The sequence below is a fragment of the Miscanthus floridulus genome, chromosome 7, assembly GCF_019320115.1.
Source record: "Miscanthus floridulus cultivar M001 chromosome 7, ASM1932011v1, whole genome shotgun sequence".
In the NCBI taxonomy this organism is placed as follows: domain Eukaryota; kingdom Viridiplantae; phylum Streptophyta; class Magnoliopsida; order Poales; family Poaceae; genus Miscanthus; species Miscanthus floridulus.
In genome coordinates this window covers 132,019,942-132,031,804 of record NC_089586.1, presented here as the reverse complement: position 1 = coordinate 132,031,804, position 11,863 = coordinate 132,019,942, and the positions used below count along the sequence as shown (strand labels likewise).

The 11,863-nt window shown below is 48.7% G+C and overlaps 1 pseudogene; it reads left to right on the top strand.

Moving 5' to 3' along the window:
- The first annotated feature begins 7,372 nt into the window (after positions 1-7,372).
- On the top strand, positions 7,373-9,938 carry LOC136466309 (uncharacterized; annotated as a pseudogene).
- The last annotated feature ends 1,925 nt before the right edge of the window (positions 9,939-11,863 follow it).

Here is an 11,863-nt window from a genome sequence, read left to right as displayed (position 1 = left end):
TTTATCAAAGTATTTATGAGATAGGTAGCACTACTCCAAGTGATGAAGCAATGGTGAAGATCATGACAATGGTGATGGCATGGTGATGATCAAATGCTTGAACTTGGAAAAGAAGAAAGAGAAAAACAAAAGGCTCAAGGCAAAGGTATAAATAGTAGGAGCCATTTTGTTTCTGTGATCAACACACTTAGCGAGTGTGATCACATTTAGGTTAGATAGCCATTCTATTAAGAGGGGTAAAACTCATATTGAAATACGGTTATCAAAGTGCCACTACATGCTCTAACTCATTGCATATGCATTTAGGATCTAGTGGAGTGCTAACACCCTTGAAAGTATTTGTGAAAATATGCTAACACATGTGCATAAGGTGATACACTTGGTGGTTGGCACATTTGAGCAAGGGTTAGAAACTTCACTAGCGGAGTGTTCGGATAGTCCGACGGTGCCACCGGCGCCCTATACAGAAAAGATAGGGGTTTACAGAGTGACCAGATGCTGATGGTGCAGTGACTGGATGCTGGGGTCCTGCGTTCGGTCAGTAGCAGCAGTGAGCAGGCATCTTGGTCTTGTGACCAGATGCTGGCGCGAAGAGTGACCGGACACTGGCAGGGTGCGTCTGGTCAGTGCTGATGTACGCTGACGTGAGGCGCACAGAGGAAACGTTGAGTGACCGGACGCCGGGTGAGTCCGGTCGAGCATGACCAGACACATCCGGTCATGAAATTTCTTGTTTGGAACCTTACTAGAAACGACCGGACACTGGGGTCCTATGTCCGGTCACTTTCTAACTGACGCGTCCTGTCCTCACTTGACCGTTGAGATTGGGTGATCGGTGTTTGAAGCTGATGACACGTGGCAAGCATCGGGCCACCGGACGCTGGGGTCCTGCGTCTAGTCGAACTGACCGGAGTGTCCGGTCACCCTGAGTTGTGCCCAGTGAAGGGGTACACCGGCTCTATTTCATGGGGGCTTCTATTTAAGCCCCATGGCCGGCTCAAGCTCACTCTCTTGGCCATTTGTATTGACATATCAACCTTGTGAGCTTAGCCAAAGCCCTCCCACTCATCTCCATCATTGATTCATCATCTTTGTTAGATTGGGAGAGAATCCAAGTGCATTGGTTGAGTGATTGCATCTAGAGGCACTTGGTGTTCGTGTTTTGCTGCGGGATTCACTTGTTGCTCTTGGTGGTTGCCACCATCTAGACAGCTTAGAGTAGCGGAGGAGGATTGACATGAGTTGGTGATTATTCGTGGCCATCTCCGGTGATTGTGAGGGGGTTTGTACCTTCCCCGGTGGAGCACCAAAAGGTAACTCTAGTGGATTGCTGGTGTCATTGAGTTACCTCACTTGTGGGTAGGTTCTTGCGGTGTCCAATTGTATGGACAAGGTTCATGCAACACCTCTTAGCCGCCAAACCACCAGGTGTTGGTCGACACAATGGGGACATAGCGTGTTGGCAAGCACGTGAACCTCGAGAGAAAATTGATTATCTCTTGCCCTTTGGTATTCTTCCGGTGATTGATAAAGTATTCATCTTGTGATTGGTTCACTCCTCTACACGGTGGTATAATCACCTCACTTACTCATTTACATTTTCGCAAACTAGCTATAACAAGCTCTTTAGTGTAGCTAGAATTGAGAGCTTGCTTTTTGGATTAGGTTCATCTAGTGGAGCTCTTTAGTGTAGCAATTGTGAGAGCTCTTAGTGAGTAGTGAACTAGTAAATTGTATGCCTAGTGATCATAACAATAAGAATTGTTGGATAGGTGGCTTGCAACCCTTGTAGAGCTAGAGCAAGTTTGCATTTCGCTATTTGTTATACTAATCAAATTGCTCTAGTCAGTTTGTAGATTTTTAAATAGGCTATTCACCCCTCCCTCTAGCCATATTAGGACCTTTCAGACGGCCTAGGTAAAACAACGAACGAATGATCGCTGAAAGATAAGCACCTCTGTTACTTACTTTGCGTGTTAATTTCATTACCGAGCTTCTGACCCCAGCAATGGCAGGGGCACGGACATTGCTCGGGGGCTACCGAGGGTGTCTACTTGTTTAGACATCCTCATCGCCCGACCCCTCTTTACGTTTAAAAACTAGAGACGCGGGGTGCGGGTGTATAACTTTGAGTAAAACTAGACGAACCGCTAGACCCTACGCCCCGTCGGCTACGGTGTTTTTTGTTCACCAGCTTAATCAAATTCACAGTTCCCCATACCCGAAGTTCTTGCATCAGCCTTCTTAAGAAGGGTTCAGAGGGGTCCGCCTGCAGAATCTACTTCAAGGAGAAGCTGTCAGGTCGCTTAAAGTCAATCGAACGGTTCGAATCGCCACCGAGAGACAGAAACGAAAAATCACAATGCTCGTGCAGGTCACGCCGGCCCATCGCAAACATCAGACTCGAACCTCGCACGGACATGTCCAGTAAGAGCCTCTTATCGCCCATACCACCGAGGTAACATTACCGACCCCCGCTTTCACTTCTATTAAGTCATACATCAATCCCATCATCCGCACGTTACATATGCGATCATCGCATCTCAACACTTCGTGTCACGCCATGAAGCGGCGCCCACCTCATTCGATATGAGCGGCAACCGACCGAGGTTCGAAGGTTGGTCCATGAAGGGCTCGAGGCCTCCTCATGTCAAACAGATCCAGGGGAGAAAAACCATGATGAGCCCCAGCGGTCTTGCCCAACCTCGCTCAGAAGCGGACAGGGACATCTCGACCTTTCTCGTTCGATTCTAACCTCGAGCCAAACCCATAGAATCTCCATCGAGGAGAGGCCAACGGGCCACCTGAGCCTACCGAATGGCTCAGGCATCTACCGAGAGGCGGGTTAAGAAGTAGTGGAATGCCACATGAGGACTCTGCCGACCCCGTCAGCGAATGAGGGACCCGGATTCCACATGAACATACCCATTAGTGAGCTCATTAAGCACGACACTCGAGCCATCGAGGCAAGTGTCATCAACTCAGTCCCTCTGGTTGTGGAAACCGAGGATGGGGTGACGCGCGAAACTTGGCCGACCCCTATCAGACCCTAAGGGTCTCGGGAGCTCGAGCCACTCGATTCGAGATCGAGAGACTGAGGTTCGAAGGCTGACCCACGAACGGTCTAAGGCCGCCTCGCGTCCAACAAGAGCCAGGTGAGAAAACACAGATTAGCCTTAGCATCCTTTGCCCATCCCACATTGAGTCGGGAAGGGTCATCTCAACCTTCTAAGTTCAATCTAGCCTCTTGCCGAGCCCATAGAGTCCCCATTAAGGGGGAATCTATTGGAGGATAGGTCAAGGAGCAACGGAACGCCGCCCAAGAGCTTTGCCGACCTTGTCGCAAAGCAGTGGGATCAGATTCCATTCGAACATCCCCATTAGCGACCTTATCAGGCACGTCACTCGAGCCATCAAGGCAAGTGACATCGCCTCAACCCCTCCAGTTGCGAAAAACCATAGACAGGGCGACAGTCACAAAACGAGCCGACCCTTGACCGAATCCCCACCACGCGTGGGGGCTCGGGGAAGGCTGGGCCAGCGATAAGACCAAACACACAATCATGGAACCATCACCAAAATCTAAAGTAAGGGGTACATGCGAATACAAGAGCAAGTTCACTACCCTCATTTCGGTCTCCAGTAACATCTGGCCCCAACAGCTGCAAGGGGGCGGATCTTACCCGGGGGCTAACAAAGGTATAAATACCTCATCTTTTTCAAAACATTCATTGCATCAGACCTTTTCCTCACGCTAAGATTGGCGGCAAGGTTCGTGGGAACAGATAAATGAGCACGCCTGGTAAGACAGCAAAAAGCCCATGCCTCGATAGCTATAGTAACTTTTCTCACCAGCATAATCGAAATTTCCCCCTTATACACCTTGGGCCCTATGGTCTTAACAAACAGAAGGGTCGGATCGCATAAACCTTTTTTCTCGATTGCAAAAGGGAAGAAAGTAAGATCAAAATGAACGAAACAAAATCACGAAATGAAATTGTGTTCGAACATGAAAGTACCGACACTTGTCCACATATTACAGATAAATGTTTATCAAACTTATTCAAACTAACTACTTCCTCAAAGGGAGAACCTTGTCTTTTAGGCTGTTCGCCAGGTTTCGCGCAATGGGAGTCACCGCCTTCTCAATCTCATCCAGCTCAGAGTTTTTGTAGCCAGGCGTGAAGCCGAGGCTCATTACCTCCAAGTTGATTTCTCGATCATAATGAGAGCGAGCAACAGTAAAGGCTTGGGTGATCCTGACGTGAAAGGAGTCCTCCTCAAGCTGGCCCACTCGCGGCACGGGCCGCAAGTGAGCTAGTTTCCTCCAGCTACGCCACCCCCAGGTCATAGAAGACCACCCCGACGGCGGCGTGCAAGAGATCATGCTCATCACTCTCAGCCTAAAGAATCCCCTGCACCTCGGCAAGCACCATGCCTAGCCCGGTAGAGACATTCTCGGCCTCCAGCCTTCGGGTCATGGAGACTCCAAGATCCACCCAGAGGGAGTTGACCACCTGACGCGCCTCCTCGTGCTCTTGGACGGCCCAGTCGCGCTCCTCGTGGACCAAGCCGTGCTCCAACCAGAGTCTTTCTGTGGTCTAGCATAGCTCGTCTCGCTCCCTGTGCAGCCGGGCGATCTCCCTGGTGTCCTGATTCGCCCTCTACTGTAGGGCCATGGACCTTTCCTCGGCCCTCAGTTTGAGATCCCGCTCTGTCTCTAGCTCAACCAGGAGGTCGACGACCTGCTAGCTAGCCTCGGCATCCTTCTGGAGCAGCTTGTCCCGCTCCTTTCAGACCCTGGTGGCCGCCTCCTTGTCCTACCGCACCCTCACCGATAGATCCTAGAACATCCCATGGACCTCCTCCGCGTCCTAACGCGCCTCGGCTTCCCGTTGTTGGACGACAGCAAGCTAGGCGCTCACATCTCCGGGTAGCTAGGCCTCCTTGGTGAGGCGGTCCCATTCTGCCTTCTGCTCATGGAGGAACTAGGATTTCCCCTGGCTACGAGCAATAAGGGACTGAAAAGAAGACCAATATAAAAAATATGAAAATACAAGAATACATGAAGACAAGAAGAAAGCGAGAGGGAAGATCAAGCGCATACCCGGCCAGTGGCAACGATGACATCACGTAGGATGCCCCTAGCCTAGCTCAAGGCAGCCATCATGGCCTAGAACCCAATGTTGAGACTCTCCCGCTCCATGCTCTCAGAAGCATCATCGAGCGAGAAGAGAATCGACGTTGGGTCCTGAGGCGCCATCCACCTGAGCGATGGCTCACCCCGCATGGGCGACCCCCCCGTTGATCCTCTCCACCACCGCAACTACACCCGGGGACCCTCTAGCCATATCCTCCTCCATTCGGCCGGCCTTAGGCGTCGCTGCCAGGGCCACCGGTGGCACGGATTGCACCGCACCCTTGGACACCGCCGTGGCTACATCCGGTTGCTCCTAACTTGGTGCGGTCACGGCCACCTCCGCTTCCCACACTGAGGGCTCGACTTGCGACGCCACACCTAGTAGGGGAGGTGCGGCAGCCCCTACTCTGGCTAAGGTGCAATGGCCAGATCCGGTGACGGCGGACGCGCATGTGGCGGATCGAGCTCCCTCGGTGGTGGATCAGGCAACCCTGGCGGTGGCACTCGCGGTGTAGGGCCTGCTCCCCCGGCAGCGGCGGTGCGCAGGGGCGGTGGCACGAGGCCTAGATCCAGGCCAGGCTAGGGCTAGGCTGCAGGCTTTTTTGTTTTTTCGTATTGGTTAACCGAGGCGGGCAAAGCGCCCCCCTCCGTGGTCTGCGCATTAACGATGACCTTTGAATGGAGGCGGTTGCTTTGCCTGCCTCCAAAAATCCAAAACGCACGTCTCCACAAAGTTTTCTATAGTAGTGATATATCCAGTATGAGCAATATCATACCAAAAGACACGCGGTATATTTTTTTGCAATAAATATAAACAAAGTTTGACTAATAAATAATCAAAGTTTACAATTTGGCCTTTTTCTAATTCTAATATTCATCCTTTTTTTTAAAAGGAGGCAGTACATCAACAACCCCCCTCATGTGGAGGCTCCCTCGATGAGGCCTCTTAGTGTCATAGGATCTAGGGTAGGTATTACTGAGAACTTTCCATGTGGGTCCGAGTAGACACGTGCCAGGCCCATGCGGTGGCCCTTTGAACGACTAGGCTCTAAGGCCCCGTTTAGATTGTAAAAAAATTTGGCCCAGCCCAAAAAATTTTGAGTTTGGGCTTTTTGGAACTAAACGGCAGCCAAAAATTTTTGGATCGGTACTGGTCACGGTAAGGTGTTCGACCTGGCACTGTTCAGTTTGGGAGGCGTGAAGGCCGCCTGGTACCCCGCACCCATCCCATTATCCATTCATCACGCTCGGCCGACACTGCCCCTCTATCCCTCGCTCTCATCCACTCTCGAACCCTAGCCCCCTGCCACCGGTCACTCCCTCCCACCGCCGCTGATCTCCCGCTATCCCAACGCCGCCGCACAGATCCATGAGCTACACCATTAGATCCACCCCATCGGAGTCCGGATCGAGGACCACCTTCGCGCGTTCGGTGATGGAAGGACATGACGGCGACGACATCAACGACGTCGGCTACAATGGCGACCACGGCATCGACGGCGCCGGCCACGACAACGACGCGTGCACCAGGGATTTCCTGGCGCCCGGTAATCCCTGGGGCCATGCCGGCGGTAGCGGCCTCTTCCCCGATGCGACGCAAACCTTCTTAGGTTCAAGCAGATTCAACCAGTCCCGGCTAGGGTTGGAGTCGCTGGATCTCAACGCCGGCGAGGACTGGCCGTAGATGTAGGCCTACATGGGCTACATTCGGGGGGACAACGAGGTCCCCCCCCCATGGCTCCCACCCCCATCCGTGTGACTTCCCGCAACAGTGCGCGCAACCTCGGGTCGAACACTTCCATCGCCGGCGGAGGAACATCTGTTGGAGGCGGCATGGGTGCAACATCCGTTGGAGGCGGCTTCGTCCCTCCTCTGTCTCCTCCATGGGAAGGTGCTGGTGGCCGTCGCAGGGGCCGTAGTGCGCGTGTACGCGGGCCGGGGCCAGCCATTCTTGATGACAACTTCAATGAGGACGACAACACTCACGACCCACGAGTCCCGGTACAAATTCCACTCCCTTTCTCCTTGATCTTCTGTTTACTAGTAGATCTGGTGAGCTACATGCATGTGTCTAGGGTGCTATATGTATTATTTAGTTGATCTTGCTATGAGTTTTGTGTGATACAAATTTAAGCTACTACAGTTGTAGATATTGATGAACCTAGCTTAAGTGTTTACCAAATGGTTTAATCTCTGTACATGTCGTGAACTGAAACAAGCATCGTTTAGGCTATGAAACACAAGGCCAACTGGACTGTACCGAACACTAAGAAGTTTTGTGACATATGGTGCCATGAAATTGCTATTGGCAATTGTACCAAGGGAGTCATGAGCAAGACTGGCTGGAGGGACCTCATAAGGAGGTACCAAGCAGCAACAGGTTTGGTCCATGACAGGGAGCAGATTGCTGGTAGGCTAAGGCAGCTGAAGGCCCAATGGGCATTCTGTAACAAGCTCCGCTACGCCTCTGGCTTAGGCCGTAGCGACGATGGAACTGTTGATGCCACTGATGCATGGTGGAAAGCAAATACCAACGTAAATGATCTATCTATCTCTTCTGAGTTTTAGCACTAACTAAGTACAACACTGCATAATTATTGATTTCATATTGCAGGGGCAATCTGATTTGATGAAGTTCAAGAAAGGTTTGCCTGAGTACTTAGATCAAATGGACAAAATGTTTACTAGAAACATAGTAGATGGCTCCACATCTTTTGTTGCTGGTCAAAGTGGTACTATTGATTTGGATGGTGGAAGCTCCAATGAAGAGGCAGGAGATGAACAGGAAGACCAACTGACCCCACTTAGCATTGGCAACAAGAGGGCCAGCAGCACGAGCACCACTGCATCCAGCCCACGCAAGAGGTCCAAGAGCCCAGCACTGAGGGCAATGGACAACAACATGAGGACACACAATGAAATTGCCAACCGTAGGCTCTTCCTGATGGAGAGCATGTTTGAGCACAGGAAGCAAGAGGACCAGAATTCACGGTCGGCCCTTAGCCAGAAGATAGACAGGGTCACCCAGATAGCAAAGGAGATGGGTATAAGTGCACAGACTCCAACATTGTTCAGGGGCCTGTACAAGATCATCCACAATGAAAGTGATATGGACTTCTTCCTTGCCAATGGCCCTAAAGAAAGGATGATCATCATCGAGCAAGCTGCGCCGGTCGACCCATAGACCATCTTATCTTATTTCGTCTATGATTTGAAGTTCATGTCGTAATGGTGTCCTCAAACAATGTCGGCCATGTCCTATGTCATATGAACTAAGTCTGTACTGCATGAATGTGTGTTTCAACTATGTTTTTGATGTTTCTTATTTCAACAACTAAAATGTAGTAATGTTTGCTGAACTTCAAGTATGGTGACCATTTGAACTATGTGATGCATGGGTGAGAGTGAATGGCAAATGTCAGTGAACGCAGTCATGCATGACATGATTTGTAATGTGATTCATGATTGACTGTACTCTTTGTTTGTTTGGACAGGTTGATGTTGTACCAGCAGCAGCAACCCATTGTGTAGACCCTTGGGATGTTTTACAAGAGATGATGATGGCTGAGCTAGAGGATGCTGAAGATGATGATGCTTTTATCTATGGTATGTACCAGTATGCCCTGCACATCGACAAGCATTTGAATAGGGCTGAGTATAGGCAACCTGCCATGACTGGTTTGGAATGGGTACAGAGGAAGCTTGGGGATAGCAAGGCCTGTTTTAGCATGTTTAGAATGAGTCCACCTATGTTCCATACACTGCATGATCTTTTAGTACAATCATATGGCCTAAAATCTAGTGCTAAGTCCACCTCGGTTGAGGCTCTAGGGATGTTTCTTTGGATGCTTGGGGCACCACAATCTTTTAGGCAAGCTGAGGACAGATTTGAGAGGTCACTAGGGACTGTCTCCAACATGTTAAACAAAGTTTTGAAGTGTATGATGAAGCTTGCTGCTGACATTATTAAGCCTCTCGACCCACAATTTAGAACAATGCATCCTAGACTGAGAAACCCTAGGTTCTATCCCTACTTCAAGGATTGCATAGGGGGTATAGATGGGACTCATGTACCTTGTGTGGTGCCCAATGATAAGTTTGTGCAGCACTTGTGCCGCAAGGGCATGACTACACAAAATGTCATGGTTATCTGTGACTTTGACATGAGATTTACATTTGTTCTTGCTGGTTGGCCGGGGTCTGTACATGACATGAGAGTATTCAATGATGGAACAACAACATACAGCCATGTCTTTCCACATCCACCTGCAGGTACACACCTATCTGATAGCACATTTGGGTCCTTGTTGTTCAACTACATGAATGTAATTTTTTTTTTGCTGATGTAGGGAAATATTACCTTGTGGACTCCGGGTACCCTAACCGGCTTGGTTACCTTGCCCCTTACAAGGGAACTAAGTACCATCTGCAGGAGTATCGAGATGCCCCAGAACCCCAAGGTAAAGAGGAGACCTTCAATTATGCACATTCATGTCTTCGGAATGTCATTGAAAGGTCATTTGGAGTTTTGAAAATGAGGTGGCGCATCTTGCATCAGATCCCTTCTTATGCATCTCATAAACAAAGCCAAATCATAGTTGCATGTTGTGCTCTACATAATTTCATTAGGATAAGTGGCATAGGGGATAGACACTTTGCAAGGTGTGACCGTGATGATAACTATGTGCCGCGAGAAGCGTCTGAGAATCAGCCTGACCCCGAGGAAGTTGAGGATGAGTCTGATCTGGTGAATGAATTTCGTGATTCGATTGCTTATGCTCCGCTAAACCGTTCGTGACAGTTTTGTGTGTTTGAGCTCATGTATGTGTATTGCATATGTACAGTTACGTCGGTACAGTTTTGTGGATGAATCATGCATGATTATTTGTTAATTACATCTGTTGTGTCATTTTGATGAAACATGCATGCTGTTGCATGAGAGACAATAGCATGCAAGCATTTGAAGCTTCAGAATGCATTGCCTGCATGCATGTGTTTGCATGTTGCATGGCATTAATGGTGCAGCTGCCAGATTTTGGGAATGGCATCCAAAATTTTTTGGCAACTAAATACCAAACCCAAAAAAATTTGGATCTCAGTCAGGTTTTTGGCTTAGGCCAAAATTTTTTTCATCTGAACGGGGCCTAACTTGAAGTCGTTCTACTTCTTTCAGAGTATCTTGAGGACCCACATATCAGGTTCTATTTATTTTCCTTTTTCTTTTCTCTCCCGATGTCTTCTTCCTGTAGGCTGTAGCGTCGCCAACGTAGCTCCATCGCTGGCCCCGTCTAGTCCACGCCCAGCCCCAGCCCTGGCTCTGACCAACGCTGGCCAGCCACCAACGACGGTTAGCTGGAGTGCTACCCATCCATGCAAATGCAAGCGAAGGAGCAGGATGCGCTGGATCCGCCGCCCACCCCGTAAAGATGCCGCTGGGTCCCCGAGCCATGCCGCTAGGAGCAGGAGGTGGGGCACCAGGTCATCGTTGTTGTCACGGCGCAGGCTTTCGTCGTAGCCTTCAATTTTCGTTGGACACACGCATGACGCACCAAAGTTTACTAGTGTAGTAGTAGTAGTGAGTGAGATCATCCACGCATGCATTAAGCAATGACTTGTGTTGCTTGCTTCATCAATGCAAGGTTGAAAGGGTACGTACGTACCTGATGAATCAATGTACATCAACTTACTGTTAAAACAACGGGTAATTAAGGCTAGTCTCAAGTGAGTTTGATGGGTATTAAATAAGCTACCAACTTTGCAAGTATGCTACATGCAGGGCGGAGCCAGGATTCAGATATAGAGGAAGATGGCGGTCCGTTAAGTATCAACAACTTTTTTTTTAGATACCAGTGTCATACATTAATATCAGCTTAAAGAATTATTGACCTTGATGTTGGCTTAAAAAATTATAAACCATCTCTAGTCTTTTTCTTTTTCTTCATCTTGGACAAGTGCTAATTGTCTAAACAGAAGATAAAAAGGGACATTGTTACAATTGTCATCATGTTTATTTTATCTAGCCACAAAAAATTATACAATCAATATATATAAAACTTGAGAAAAAACACAATAAGGAGACATATTTTATTCCTAATTAGACTTTTGTTACCTTAGTCGGAAAGACTTTTACCTGTAATTTTTAAGATTAGCACAGCTAATGAGAAGTCCTAGTATATACTAAGCAACCTTAGCGGGGCTCCCTTTCCCCTTATCTTTGCCCCCGGTTACATGGCACAATATTAATGAAGATAGATATTATCAAAGTTTTACGAGAGTAAAATGAGTTTTATAGAGATAAAATCAGTTCACAGTGTCTCCGACACCACACAAAAGTCTTAGAAACTGAGACATGAAATCTCTAGTGAGACTAACATAAAGCCCTAATCTGACGGTGTTCAATCCACAGAGTGTATCTACGTGGAGACGGCAATAAACATGCAAGGATAAGTATTATTGTAAAATAAACATGGATAAATACAAAGGAGTATTTGGTAGCCTAATTTGCAAGAGGCAGACATATATATAGACTACGTACAGCCTGAAAGTAAGTGGCTCTCATCTTTTGCGTGCAGAATGAGGAAAGAAGGTAGGGGTTGAGCCCGAGGCCTAGCCCACTTCTGGGTCTATCCCTGCTGGTTCTAATTTTCCCGTGAAGTGAAACATTTTTTTTGTTTGTGGTTATGGGCCTTGTGGCTATGAATCGCACAAAACCTGACTAAAAAG